This window comes from Lactuca serriola, chromosome 1, assembly GCF_051521515.1.
Source record: "Lactuca serriola cultivar US96UC23 chromosome 1, Lser_US96UC23_V15, whole genome shotgun sequence".
Classification (NCBI taxonomy): domain Eukaryota; kingdom Viridiplantae; phylum Streptophyta; class Magnoliopsida; order Asterales; family Asteraceae; genus Lactuca; species Lactuca serriola.
This window is the reverse complement of record NC_136408.1, coordinates 134,858,895-134,873,827: the sequence shown is the minus strand read 5'-3', so window position 1 is coordinate 134,873,827 and position 14,933 is coordinate 134,858,895. Positions and strand designations below refer to the sequence as shown.

Genomic DNA, 14,933 nt, shown 5'->3' with positions numbered 1-14,933 from the left:
CATCAATAACGACGGTACAAACATTTCCTTTAGAGGTACATTTTGTACGAAAAATGTTGTTGCGAAGCCACTGTGTCATCAATTGTATCATGGACTGTCGTGTTTAGAATACGTTTGATAACTAGCGATTCACCGCGATCGGGATAAAGGATTTCTGTGGGGTCGGTGTTGTGCTCGTCTTCGGTGTCATACGTGGGTAACGGGTCATCAACAAAAGAGATGAGTTGTTTATTCGGAAAATCTCGTTTCAAATGACCGAGTCCTTGACACTTGAAACAACGGAGTGTGTTAGAACTCGACCCAAATGGAACAACCGGAGCAGCGGAATCAGCTTTGATTTGGGCGGTCCTGGTGGGGGTGGTTGAAACAACCGGTGGGCGGCTTGCGAAACGCAACGATGCGGGTCGTTGCTTGGGTGCCAACTGTTTTTCGACCCGCTGAGCCAACTTGCACATGTCAGTAAAACACCAATATTTTTGCAACATCACCACATCGGATATTTTCGGTTGTAGTGCCCCCAAAAAACGGGCTATAACATGTTCTTTGTCTTCTTTAGTGCCGCATCATAGTCGCATGCGTTCAAACTCCCCGATGAATTCCTCCACTGTTAGAGACTGTTGGCGCAAATTATGATAGTCAAGGTAGGCGTCTTGCTTATGATTGGCCGGTAAGAACTTAGCCTTCATGAGACGTTTCACCTTCTCCCATGTATCGACTTTGTGCTTTCCTTCCCGATATCGTTGTTGTTGTACGTATTCCCACCATAATGATGCGGACTATTTTAACTTGATAGCCACCAGTTTTACCTTCATTGGGTCAGGAATATCATGAAGATCAAAAACTCGCTCCACAGTTTGAAGCCAATCCAAGAAATCATCTGGTTGCAACCTTCCATCGAATTCTGGAACCTCCGTACGAATACCAAAAGCACGAAGTAGGTCGTGGGGGCGGGGTGCGTCTTGGTGTTGTCGGCCAAAATTATTTTGGATGTGTGGGTCGCGATCATCATCCCGGACGGCGGATTCGGTAGCAGATCGATCATCCCGCGCACAGTGGCGGATCCAGCCCGGAAGTTGAGTGGGTGCATAGTTGACCGTTGACCAATTGAAAATAATAATAATTTTTTTATGAAAAAGTATAATAACATTAAAAGCTTCAACTAAATGTCATTTTACAGTTGAAATCTACGAGGACACATAGCTAAGAAACGTTTGATAATATTTTCATTTGTGATCTTTGAAAATCCTTCTCTTTCAACCACACAAATGACACAATCATTTAGAAAATCATCTGAAATCTGATTCCGCAAATCCGACTTAACAAGCTTCATTGCAGAAAAACATCTCTCCACTGTTGCGGTTGCAATAGGCAAAACCAATGACAATTACACTAAACGATAAATCAAAGGAAAGAACTGATGCATCTTGGTTTCCACCATCACTTTAGCAAGGTCGAATATGTTCTTCAAAGTTGCAAATCTTCCATCTTGTTGCATGTGATTGGGGTAAACCGAAAGTTCATTTAGAATATCCAACCTATCTTTATAGCTAAAATCATGTGGATAGAAATCAATCAACTTCCGTAACTTTGATGGATCAAAGTCACAAAATGAATCATGTGGATTCAAACCCGTCATACAAATAAGCAATTCGGAGCTTACTTCATTAAAACAATCACTGAACTCTGGAATTTGCATATCCAAAACCATGTTGAAACAAAAAATCTCGTAATAACGATGATTGGAGATATCGGTATATTGTCTTCGGGCTCTTGGGTTAACATAAACTTCTTCCATGTTCAACATTCGAATGCCATTTTTCTCACAAAAGAGGTGATATCCAATATAAGTGCATCAAACCCATCATTTCTCATCTTTTTTACCGTTGCAGTGGTTGATTTCACCAAACTTATAACATTCACGATATCTTGATCCTTTCTTTGTAGAGCTTGCGACAATATGTTTATGATCCCCAAAATTTTCAACATCAACTGCAAGTGGAATACAAAATCAAATGACCGAAGATATATTCGAAGACCACTTGCTTGACGTTGACTAAAACTATTAAGGCCTTCATCTTCAACATATTCAAGAACATCCGTAATAGATGAAAATAAACCAACCAAACGTGATAGAGTTTTGTAATGAGAATTCAAACGTGTATCTCCGACTCTAGTAAGAGAGAATTCTTGGTTTAATCCACTTCTAGTTTCAATTTCACCACGACTTATGGATTCTTCTAATTTATCTTTTTGACTTTCGCGCATCATATCTGTATGTTTACAAGAAGCACACACAACATTCATTAGAACAGATACCATATCAAAAAAGACTCCAACATCGTGATGTTTTTTTGCAACTGCCACATTGACTAGCTGAAGTTGGTGAGCAAAGCAATGAACATATTATGCAGACGTATTTTCTCTCATGATTAGAGATTTTAAACCATTAAAGTTCTCACTCATATTACTTGCTCCATCATACCCTTGACCCCTGATCTTCGTTAAACTCAATCCATATTCAGAAAATAAAGAGTCAATAGCAGATTTTAAAGACAATGTAGATGTATCCTTCACATGAACAAGACCAATAAACCGTTCTTTAACAATCCCACATGTAACATATCGTAAAACCACCGCCATTTGTTCCTTTTTAGATATATCACTGGACTCGTCAACTAATAAAGCAAAAACATCATCACCAATCTCTTCAAAAATTGATTTAAGTACTTCTTGTGCAAAACAACAAGCAATGTCTTTTTGAATACATGGAGCCACCATTTGATTGATCCCCGCAACATTTTGTAAAGTAACTTTCCATACACTCTCATTTTGATCCCGAACCAAATTCAATACTTCTAAAAAATTTCCTCTAAAAAGAGACATGTCAGACTCATCGTGACCACAAAAAGGCAATGCACATTTTAATAAACATCTAGAAGTATCAATGGAAGCATTTAATCGGATTCGATGTTCATTCCTTATAACATCATTTTGCTTATGAAGAGCAGTGTCAATAGATTGATTTTGTCTCATCAAATCTTCACATTTTTTAAGTGCTATGGAATGGGAACTAGTGAAATTGCCTACATGAGTTTTAAGTCTTTCCGGTTTATTCCAACAACTAAAACCTTCTGTTACAAAAGCAGCTAGCACCGCCGCCACTTTTACTTGTCACATCTTTAAATAAATAACAACACAAACAGAAGGCTTCATTTGTTTTTTTTACTATACTCCAACCATTTACTATATTGACGATGATCAAACCAAGCCGGATTGAAACGTCTTGTCCTACCTCCTATCTTTTTTGTTGGAAATGTATGATCACGTGGTTGACAAGGTCCTCTAATCAAATATTTTCGCCTTATTTCATCTCTTTGATTAGGGTGATAATCTGAAAAAAAAAATCTATCAGATGGATCCCAAGGAGTTTCACCCAAATCAATTTCAACCGGAACCGATGGAATAGAGCTAGATTGAGGAATTCCATTGGAAGCAATCCTGGATGAAGATGCATCATCAATTGATATCCGTCTTTTCAGATATCTTTCCATTTATCTGTTAATAGAAATTTACAATTTATAAGTTATTGATATAATAAAACTCAATTGGCAATCTATTATATTTAACTATGAAACAAATCAAATTCATAATGCATACAGGGGACATACAGGGGACAAACAAATGAAATTATATATTATTTAAGTTTTTTTTCTGCCAATAATAACAAAACAAGTTATGGATCCACCCACTGATCCCAAAAAAAAATTAAAAATGTCCAATTACATTCACTGTCGACATTGTTTGAATTTACCCACAAAAATCCAAAATTACACTATACAACCAAATATTAACTGATTTCAATAAAAAAAATTAGAGTAACAATTCCACAAACCAACATAGAAGCTTTTAAACCAACAAAAATCAATTTCCTCTAATAAAATCAAAGTATATTTAAAGGTAGTGACTTACCCAGCTAGAGAGAGAGAGAGAACAAGGGAAGCGGAGGTCGGAGGTCGGAGGCGCAATCAGGCAGTCGGCATCTGACTCCGGCAACAATATCCTTTCTGATCTCCGGCAAAGTCGGAATCTGATTTGGTGGACTGTGTGTGTGGGTAGGTTAAAAAGAAAGAATAAGGAAACGGGGGGATCGGGTATTTAAGGGAAGCATTGGGTGCCATCTAAAGTCAAAGGGGGGCCACCTTTATTAAAAAAAATAATAATAATTAATATTGAAAAATATAAATTAAGTGGGATCCACACACCCCACTCCTTCTACATTGCCTTCGCCCCTACCTGCGCATGTTGGTTGAGTTCCGGTTCACGAATCCGTTGTTGCAATCGTTCGATCTCAGTGACATCGCGAGGGTCACGTTGTTCATAGCCGTTGCCTCCGGCGGCGAATCTACAGTTTGCATGACGACGATCTCTCCCGTGCATCGACATTCTGAGGACCTCAAAGCTCTGATACCACTTGATACGGATTCGTATACGAGTGGATACTAGAAAAAAAAAACCCAGCGAGATAACCTGCCTTCGGCCAACCGAACGACAAAGAACAAATATTGTTCAGTGAAACTTTCTTTGTTGTTCATAAAAAAAAACATCACCATCCAACCTAGGATTGCAAGCCTTTAAAAAGGAAACTAGAACAAAAGAAACATGGAATGAAAATCACGATAAAATAAGCAAAAGATAAACTGAATCAAATAAAGAGATAACTTAATAAATGGTTGGATGGGGTGGAGCTAAAATCGGCAGTTTCCTTAGCGACGGGTAGTGAGGTTGGTTTGTGAAATAACACTTCCTGTTGGGTCTTCAAATGGGTCTAGATCCGTATCACAATCTCTATCTCTAAATCCTCAAAAACCCATGTCATGAGGGTTAAAAAATGTTGCAGGCGGATGAATAGGGAGGAATCACTGTTCGGGTTATATTGATGGTGGGGGTAAAACGGGGTAGGGAGACTACTAGACTAGGAATTATATGTTGTAATGTTTATATACTATGTACATGTAATTAATTTGGGAAGCGGATTTGGTCCATATCCTACTCCAAATGGTATTGGAGCGTGATATATATATATATATATATATATATATATATATATATATATATATATATATATATATATATATATATATATATATATATATATATATATATAGAGAGAGAGAGAGAGAGAGAGAGAGAGAGAGAGAGAGAGAGTTAGGTTCAAATGTTTTCACTATCTGTTGTGTACATATATAATTGATTATTGACCAATCATTTTAGTTATTTTAAGAAAGTAATTAATCCATATTAAATGCTGAAGATTTAATTAATATCCATTGTATCTTTAACATGTAATATGCATTAATTACATTCTTAAAATAACCAAAATGATTGGTCCAGAATCAATCATACATGAACACAATGGATAGTGAAAACAAAATAACCTAACCATATATATATATATATATATATATATATATATATATATATATATATATATATATATATATATATATATATATATATTATATTTATACATATTCTTTTATGTATAAATATGTTTTTATAAGTACAAATATATATTTAAAATATATTTATATATATGTTTATTTAATAATATTAATAATAACAATTTCAAAAAAATAATATATTTATTTGAGTTTTAAATAAAATAATAAAAATAAAAATAAAGGTTTTTGCAGAAAAGTCGCAATATTTTGTGCCAGTTTAGGAAATAGTCCCAATATCTTTGGGTCGATTTACAAAATAATCGCAAATTAATCTGTTACCAACATGTCTTCCCTTTTTCCAGGTTTTTACCGGTTTTTGTGCCAGGTTTTTACCGGTTTTATGACTTTTTTGCAAAAAAATAATAATTTGGGACTATTTCATAGGCTAACATGTCTTCCCTTTTGCTTAGCTATGCTATTCTCTACATCTTATGATTTCCTTCACTCCACCGCATCCATCGATTTACACGACTATTTGGCATTCTGTTACAACAACCTCATCCACTACATAAGAACCATCTACCACCATACCACCTACCCCAACCCAAATGAAAACCATACAACTCACCCCAACCTAAACCGTATCTCTATTGCCAACCTACAACCTGCCTACCTCACCCACCTTAACCGAACACCCCTCCTATTTCAAAAACTATAGTCGCCGACCCCAAAACTACACCTTACCCTACTACTACTCACGTCATTCCTATCCTATTTATGGCTTCTACCGCCCCACTACAACCTACTACGTCATCACCATCACGCGTACTGGTTCCTCCCTCACCACCAACCATGTAAACCCGCAGTATGATAGATAATTCTAAACCCAAACACCCACTAAACCTACATACTATTGTTCCTTTTGAGCCTATTCTACGAAACCCGACAGAAGCCCTACATAATCTAGTTTGGAATCGTGCCATGATGCCCATATTGATAACCACACTTAGGAATTAGTGCCTCGTCATCCTTACATAAGGTGTATATGCATTTTTAAACATAACATCAAACTTGGTTTATGATGGTAAATCTCAACAAAAAAGGGTGGATTGTGATGAAACATTTAGAGTGGTTGTTAAACCAAAATTCATTGGTATAGTGCTTAACATCACTTTATTTCATATGTGGAAGATCAACCGGTTAGATGAAAAAAATGCAATCTTGCATGGACATTTGGCTGAAACTGTTTACATGCATCAACCTACGGGATTTCGACACCCATCCTATTTGGCTGAAACTGTTTAAATGCATTAACCTACAAGATTTCAACACCCATCCTATCCTCATCATGTATGTCCATTGAAAAAAAAATTATATGGTCTCAAACAGACACCCAGGACGTGGTAGCAACGTTTCACAAATTTCGTTACCACACTTGGATTTCATCATAGTTTGTGACAACCCGAAAATTTTCCGTTATCCTTACCCAGTTTCCGTTAACAAAATTTGGGTTTTTATTAAATTCCGTCAAATTTCTTGGTGTGGGAAAGACTTTACGTCTTAAATAAATAATATGTATTTTATACGAGTCGGAATAAATCGGAAATCACACAACAAACTCGAAAATTCACTCGAAAACACCGAGTTCATGACTAGGACGAGTTTATGGCCGTAAACTCGTGTACGGCTGTAAACCTGTTTACGGTCGGTACCAGGTGGACCCCACCACCGACCATACCCCCAGCCTATAAATACAGGACCCCCACCCTCATTTGAACCTTCTTGGTCGGAAACACCCACTTTCTCTCTCTAAACCTCTTGACCGTAAACACCAAAAAGCCCTCCTTTCACCCGAAAAACGTCTGAAATCGTCATTTGGGGCCGTTTGGGAGTCTCTGGAACACTTTTTCGTCGAAAACAAGCACCATTATTCATGAGTTTACGGTCGTAATCCATCAGATCTTCAAAAGCCGCAAACTCAGTTCACGGCCGTAAACCCTGTTCACGGCCGTAAACCTAGTTCTCGGCCGCAAACTCCATTCACGGCCGTAAACCTTGTTCATGGCCGCAAACCCATTTCACGGTCGTAAACCCCATATACGGTCGTAAACAGCTCTTTTTTGGGGAAAAGTCTGTTTCCTCGATTCAACCAAGTCCCCGTAACATTCTTTAACCGAACCCAAGTGTTTATCTAACACTTTATCATACGAAATCGCTAATTTAGATAGATATATGTATTTATTTGATATTAGGATTTTGTTAAGCGCAACATACATCAACTCAAGGATCGTGCAGTTCAATCCTTTGCATCCAACCAACTGTGAGTTCATACCCTATGCTATTATAGTTTTTAAAACCTTTTCAGGGGGGAATACAAGCTAAACATAAAAGTTTTCACAAGTTATTAACTAATGCAATTTCAACGGTTTTACAATAAACATTCAGATACTTTATCCCTTTTGTGATATGCAGAGCATAAGGGATGTTTTCTAAACATAATTGTATAGTTTTCAGAACAATACATGAACACAACTTACCAATCAAACTATAATAGGTATAGTTTGGGGAATTCATTACCGATTTTATAGATTCAAACTACGTACAAATTCAAGCACATAAACTATGACAGATTTAGTTTATCCATTACTACATACAAAAAACAAGAGTATTTTCTTAAATAATTTTCTTTGCGTATAATTATTATACTCTACACGGTGTACAAACGATTTTGAACACGAGAACAACTGAGCAACACGTAAACTAGTTAATACATGATTGTGAGACCTCTCTTCATTGTAGCCTTCGGGGTACTGGTAAATCCTCACCTTTAGTACAACTAGAGTCTCTTGGAGGGAGAGCATGAAATTTGTGAATAGATCTATTCGGGACCGACAATCCCACACCTAAACTGTTAGCTACAGTTAGGTAGGCATGCCTGGGGTGACTAATTTTGTAATCGTACGACACCTAAAGAAACGTCAAGGAGGTCATCAGTCATATTAGCATGGTTATAAGACTCACAATAAGTATAAACTAATCTTTGTTTACGAGATTTTCCTTCTTCAATAGTTTTATTTTAATTAATAAAACTACCTATCTACTTACTGGAGGGTATTCCAGGGACACAACCTGTGGTTTTATTTTAAGTAATAAAACTACCTTACTTACTGGCGGTAGCCTGGGTTTTCGAACAGAACGTACCTTACTTACTGGCGGTAGCCAGGATTTTCAAACGAAACGTACCTTACTTACTAGCATTAGCTAGGGTTTTCGATAGAACATACTTACACACTGGTGATAACCAGGGTTTTTAAATGGAACATACTTTACATACTGGTGGTAACCAGGGTTTCGATACAAACGATATTTACTTATAATGAAAAGAAATCATTTGTACAAATTCAGTGACTGGTTTCCAATACAAAACCATGCTTATGAAGTCACCATCTTTATTCTGATATGTTTTCAAAATCGCTTGTATTCTTAGGGCAACGACAGACAGGTACCCTTGCGAGCTTTTGGAGAAGACGGAGCACATTAGAGTGGCGTCTTTTAATTTTTTTATATAATGATGTATTCAAACTATGTTTTTAAACAGATGTAAATATTCATATTGTAATGTAATGGTTGTGTCTACTTTGTTGCTATGATACAATTGTTGTGCTACTACGCATGACATCACCTGGCCCCGGACGTTTCTGCCATTTGTTTTCAGACGGTTCGGGGGTGTGACGGATTCGTATCAGAGCTATTGTTTATGGTGAATTAAGTATACCGAACCTTACATGGTATACAACTATAAACACTAAGGGGCTGAAGTGCTCTGAACTAACAGTATACTTTTAAAATATAAGTATTTTTACAAAAGTATACAACTATACCTACATACCAGAAACAATATCATGTGTAGAACAAAACAAAAGTATTTGGATGTTGGAAACTGCGGTTAAACCTGGGCAGTTATGTAATCATGTCTAGGGTCAATATAGCCTGATCAACTATATTCAGTCGAGACATGACCAACATGTGCTTGTGAGTGACTATGGTGTTGTAGCAGGCCTAAAAGTTACCAAGTATCCATACAGAAAGATGTCGATAGAACAAAACAGACAACTTAAAATACTATAGGAGTATTTTATTCAGAACCGAATACATTATAGATATTCATTTCTAGTGTTGCTACTCATTCTTTCTTTGCGATAATTTACTTGCGTTAGTAACCCTTCCTATTTATCGCTTAGTAGAACACTTTATCTATCAAATAGAGATATACCTTGTTTCAAATCTCTTGATTCAAAGTCTAAGGGACTTAGCATCTTCTTCTTCCTGATATAGAACAAGATGCCTCCAAAGAAAAGACCCAACAAAAAGAGCAACAATTCCTCAATGGATCCAACGCCACCACCACCTCCTCAGTTCGATCCCACTATGTTTCAGGCAGTTGTTACTGCCGTTGTGACTGCCACTGTGTCACAAATTAACCCTGGCGGCTCTGGTGGATCGGGGAGTGGTATTCATCCCCAAAATCAAGAAGGTAGTCAAGGGCATCAGAATGAGTGCTCCTATAAAGACTTCATGAATGCAAAACCCACATCCTTCAACGACAATGGAGGTGTTATTTCCCTGACTCGATGGTTCCAAAAGATCGAGTCTATATTCGAAATTTGCTCTTGTTCCGAATCCAATAAGGTGAAATTTGCCGCTTGCACTTTCACTAACAGAGCCCTAACTTGGTGGAATGGTCGGGTCAAATCCCTAACTCTATCGGTAGCAAATGCTATGGGTTGGGTGAGCTTGAAAGAGCTCATGCTTTCTGAGTACTGCCCAAGGGGCGAGATGCAGAAACTGGAGCACGAGCTATGGAGCTTGAAGATGAAGGGTTCCTACATTGTGGCCTACACTTCTAGATTTGAAGATCTAGCACTTCTTTGCCCGAGAATGGTCACCCCGGAAAGCAAAAAGATTGAGAGATACATTTGGGGATTGACGCCCCCAACTCCAGGAAATGTCTTGGCTGCTAGGCCAACCACCTTTGACAGTGCCAAGTGCCTAGCGCAGACTCTCATAGATCACGGAGTTGATCTTGATAAAGTAACAACCGCTCCCGAGCCAACAAAGGGGAGTGGTGAGAAGAGAAAGTTCTGGAAGCAGTGAAAGGGCTAGTCATCGTAGGAGCCCTCCAAGAAACAACATAAAGTGGCAGTTCACACTGCTACTACTCTTGCCACTGTGCCCAAAACCCAAGCACCTACCAGTGAATATGTTGGTACCCTCCCTCGGCGTAGCAAGTGCAACTGTCATCATCACATTCATGGCCCATGCCGTGAAATGCTCTGCAACAACTGTGGGAAGAAGGGTCACATGGCTCGAGGCTGTAGAACACCAGTCCAACCAACCAATTAGGCCTCTGGAGCAGGTATTGGTCAAGTCTGTTATGGCCGTGGGGAAGTCGAGCATTATAAGTGAAACCGCACCAAGGCAACAACAACTGGTAACACAGGGAGAGTATTATCTATGGGGTAAGAGGAGGCAGTTGTTGACCTTACCATTGTTATGGGTACGTTCCTCCTCGACAACTCTTATGCATGCATTCTTTTTTATTCTGGTGACGAGAGAAGTTTTGTTAGTCATGCATTCAAACATCTTCTCAAACGTAAACCTCAACCTCTAACCGAAACATTTACCATCGAGATAGCTAACAATGAGAAAGAGAGCACTAACGACATATTCGTGGGCTATACACTTACCTTAAACGATCATTCTTTTCCCATCGACCTTATGCCAGTTTCCATAAAGAGTTTCGACGTCATCATCGACATGGATTGGTTGAGCCCCAATCGTGCTGATATCCTTTGCTATGAAAAATCTATCCGTCTTAATCTTCCCTCTGGTGAAACCCTCATGATCTATGCTGATAAACTCAACTCAAACCTCCGTATCATTTTGTGCATCAAGGCCCAAAAATTTATGCGAAAGGAGTGTCATGCATTCCTAGCTCATGTCGTTAACGAGAAATAGGAAGTTAAAGACCTTGAGAGCATCCCCAATGTCTGCAACTTTCCTGACGTCTTTCCTGAAGAGCTTCCGGGAATCCCTCCTGAGCACCAAGTCGAATTTCGCATCGATATAATCCCTGGAGCTACCCCCATAGCTAAATCCCCATACCGCTTAGCGCTAGCAGAAATGCAGGAGTTATCCAGTCAGCTTAATGAGTTGCTCAGCAAAGGATTCATCAGACCTAGTTCCTCATCCTAGGGAGCCCCGATCTTATTTGTGAAAAAGAAGGATGGATCTTTCCGGATGTGCATTGACTACTGCGAACTGAACAGACTCACCGTTAAAAACCGTTACCCTCTTCCTCGAATCGACGACCACTTCGATCAACTTCAAGGAGCTAAATACTTCTCCAAAATAGACCAAAGATCATGGTACCATCAGTTGCGAGTCCACGAGAGTGATGTTTCTAAGACAACATTTCGAACTCAGTATGGTCACTACGAATTTGTAGTAATGCCCTTCGGTCTAACCAACGCACCGACGGTATTCATGGACCTGATGAATCGGGTGTGCCATTATTTCTTGGACAAGTTCATAATCGTGTTCATCCATGATATACTTGTCTATTCCAGAAGTGAGGAAGAACATCGACAACACTTGATATTGGTGCTGGAAACACTAAGGGCGGAGAAGCTATACGCGAAATTCTCCAAGTGCGAATTCTGGATTCGAAAAGTAACCTTCCTAGGTCACATGGTAAGCGAGGAATGCATACATGTGGACCACTCCAAAATCAAAGCAATAGAGAACTGGTCAGCACCGAATACGCCTACAGAAATCCGTCAACTTTTAGGTCTCGCTGGCTATTATCACAGATTTATCCAGAATTTTTCCAGAATTGCGAAATCCTTAACCATTCTGACTCAGAAAGGCGTACCCTTTTGGTGGAGTGAAAAGCAAGACACTGCGTTCCAAACATCGAAGCGGGCCCTTTGCAACGTACCTATCTTGTCTGTACCTGAAAGGACGGAGGAATTCGTTGTCTAATGTGATGCATTCGATCAGGGCCTAGGCTGTGTACTCATGCAGTGGGGAAAAGTCATTGCTTATGCCTCAAGACAGCTGAAAGTACACGAAGTCAACTACACAATGCACGACCTGGAATTGGGAGCAGTGGTCTTCGTATTGAAGATATGGAGACATTATCTCTATGGAACCAAGTGAACTCTCTTCACTGACCATAAAATCCTGCAGCACATCTTCGACCAGAAGGAGTTGAACATGAGACAACGACGATTGGTAGAGCTACTCAACGATTATGAGTGTGAAATGCCCTACGATTCCGACAAGGCCAATGTGGTGGCGGGTGCCCTTAGCCGAAAAGAATGCTCAGGACATAGAGTGAAGGAACTGCAATGAATATCCATTCACACCTATCCACACAAAACAAAGAGGCTCAGCTGGAAGCCTTAAAACCAGAGAACATGTCGGGTGAAGCCTTGAGAGGAATGCAAAAGAACTTAGAGATCAAGGGGGACGAAGTCTATTATTTCATGAACCTGATCTAGACTCCAAAGTTCGGCGGTTACAGAGACGTTGTCATGAACGAAGCTCACAAGACTAGATACTCCATCCATTCAGGTTCAGATAAGATGTACCTTGATCTCAAGAAACTACATTGGTGGCCGAATATGAAAGAGGAGATCGCTACCTTCGTGGGCAAGTTCCTGACTTGCGCCAAGGTGAAGGTTGAGTATCAGAAGCCCTCAGGTCTACACCTCCACTCGGATATACCTGAATGGAAGTGGTAAAGGATTACCATGAATTTCGTCACTATGTTACCAATATCACCGAGTGGGTACGACACCATCTGGGTAATAGTCGACCGATTGACAAAATCCACCCACTTCCTACCAATCAAGGACACTTTCAAAATCGAAAGACTCACACGGATCTACATCCAAGAAATACTTCGACTATACGGTGTGCCTGTGTCAATTATCTCTGATCGAGATAGCAGGTTTACCTCTAGATTTTGGTAGTCCCTACAGAAAGCTCTTGGAACTAAGCTGGATATGAGTATAGCTTACCATCCTCAGACAGATGGGCAGAGTGAGGGGAACATCCATACCTTGGAAGACATGTTGCGATCATGTGTCATCGACTTTAATTAGTAAGTCGTGGGACACCCATTTGCCCTTGGTTGAGGTTTCCTACAACAACAACAACTATCATACTAGCATCAAGGCTACACCGTTCGAATCCCTCTATGGCCACAAGTGCAGATCCTCTCTATGCTGGGCTGAGGTAGGCGACACGTAACTAGCCAAAGGGAAAGTCCTTGACAGCACTCTCACTGGCCCAGAGATCAACCGTGAAACCACTAAAAAGATCATACAAATCTGGGAGCGACTGAAAGCCTCACGAGATAGACAAAAGAGCTATGCTGATAAACGACGAAAACCCTTGGAGTTCCAGGTTGGAGACCGTGTTCTGCTAAAGGTCTCACCATGGAAAGGCTTGGTACGCTTTGGAAAGCATGGAAAGCTGAACCCAAGATACATAGGACCATTCGAGATCCTTGCTAGGATCGGTCCCGTAGCATACAAACTTCGTCCACCACAAGAGCTTAGCAACATTCATCCCGTCTTCCACGTCTCAAACCTTGAAAAGTGTTTATCCGACGAGACACTTATAGTCCCTCTCGATGAGACTGAAATCACTGGGAACCTAAACTTTGTGGAAGAATCGGTCGAAATGATGGACAGAGAGATCAAACGAACGAAACAAAGTCACATCCCGATAGTGAAGGTTCGCTGGAATGCCAAGCGGGGACCTGAATTCACTTCGGAGCGCGAAGATCAGATGAAACAGAAGTATCCACATCACTTTTCTAATCCATGATTTGTATTCTATGTTCCAATTTCGGGACGAAATTCCCTCTAACAGGGGGATGATGTGACAACCTGAAACTTTTCCCGTTATCCTTACCCAGTTTTCGTTCATAAAATTTGGGTTTTTATTAAATTCCATCAAATTTCTTGGTTTGGAAAAGACTTTACGTCTTAAATAAATAATATGTATTTTATACGAGTTGGAATAAACTAGAAATCACACGAAAAATGCAAAACTTCACTCAAAAACACTGAGTTCACGGCCATGACGAGTTTACGGCCGTAAACTCGTGTACGGCCGTAAACCTGATTACGGTCGGTACCAGGTGGACCCCACCACCGACCATACCCCCAGCCTATAAATACAGGACCCCCACCCTCATTAGAACCTTCTTGGCCGGAAACACCCACATTCTCTCTCTAAACCTCTTGACCGTAAACACCAAAAAGTCCTCTTTTCACCCGAAAAATGTCGGAAATCGTCATTTGGGGCCGTTTGGGGGCCTCTGGAACAATTTTTCGTCGAAAACAAGCAAGCTTGTTCTTGAGTTTATGGTCATAATCCTTCAGATCTTCAAAAGCCGCAAACTCCGTTCATGGC

At 39.7% G+C, this 14,933-nt stretch overlaps 1 pseudogene across 1 annotated transcript; it reads right to left on the bottom strand.

Annotated features, from left to right (window-relative positions):
• Nucleotides 1-1,192: 1,192 nt before the first annotated feature.
• LOC145071043 (uncharacterized) lies at nucleotides 1,193-4,103 on the bottom strand (annotated as a pseudogene). The gene is made up of 2 exons (XR_013690202.1): nucleotides 3,970-4,103; nucleotides 1,193-3,555 (listed from the first exon to the last, which is right to left on the bottom strand). The product of XR_013690202.1 is annotated as an uncharacterized LOC145071043 (transcript).
• Nucleotides 4,104-14,933: the final 10,830 nt, after the last annotated feature.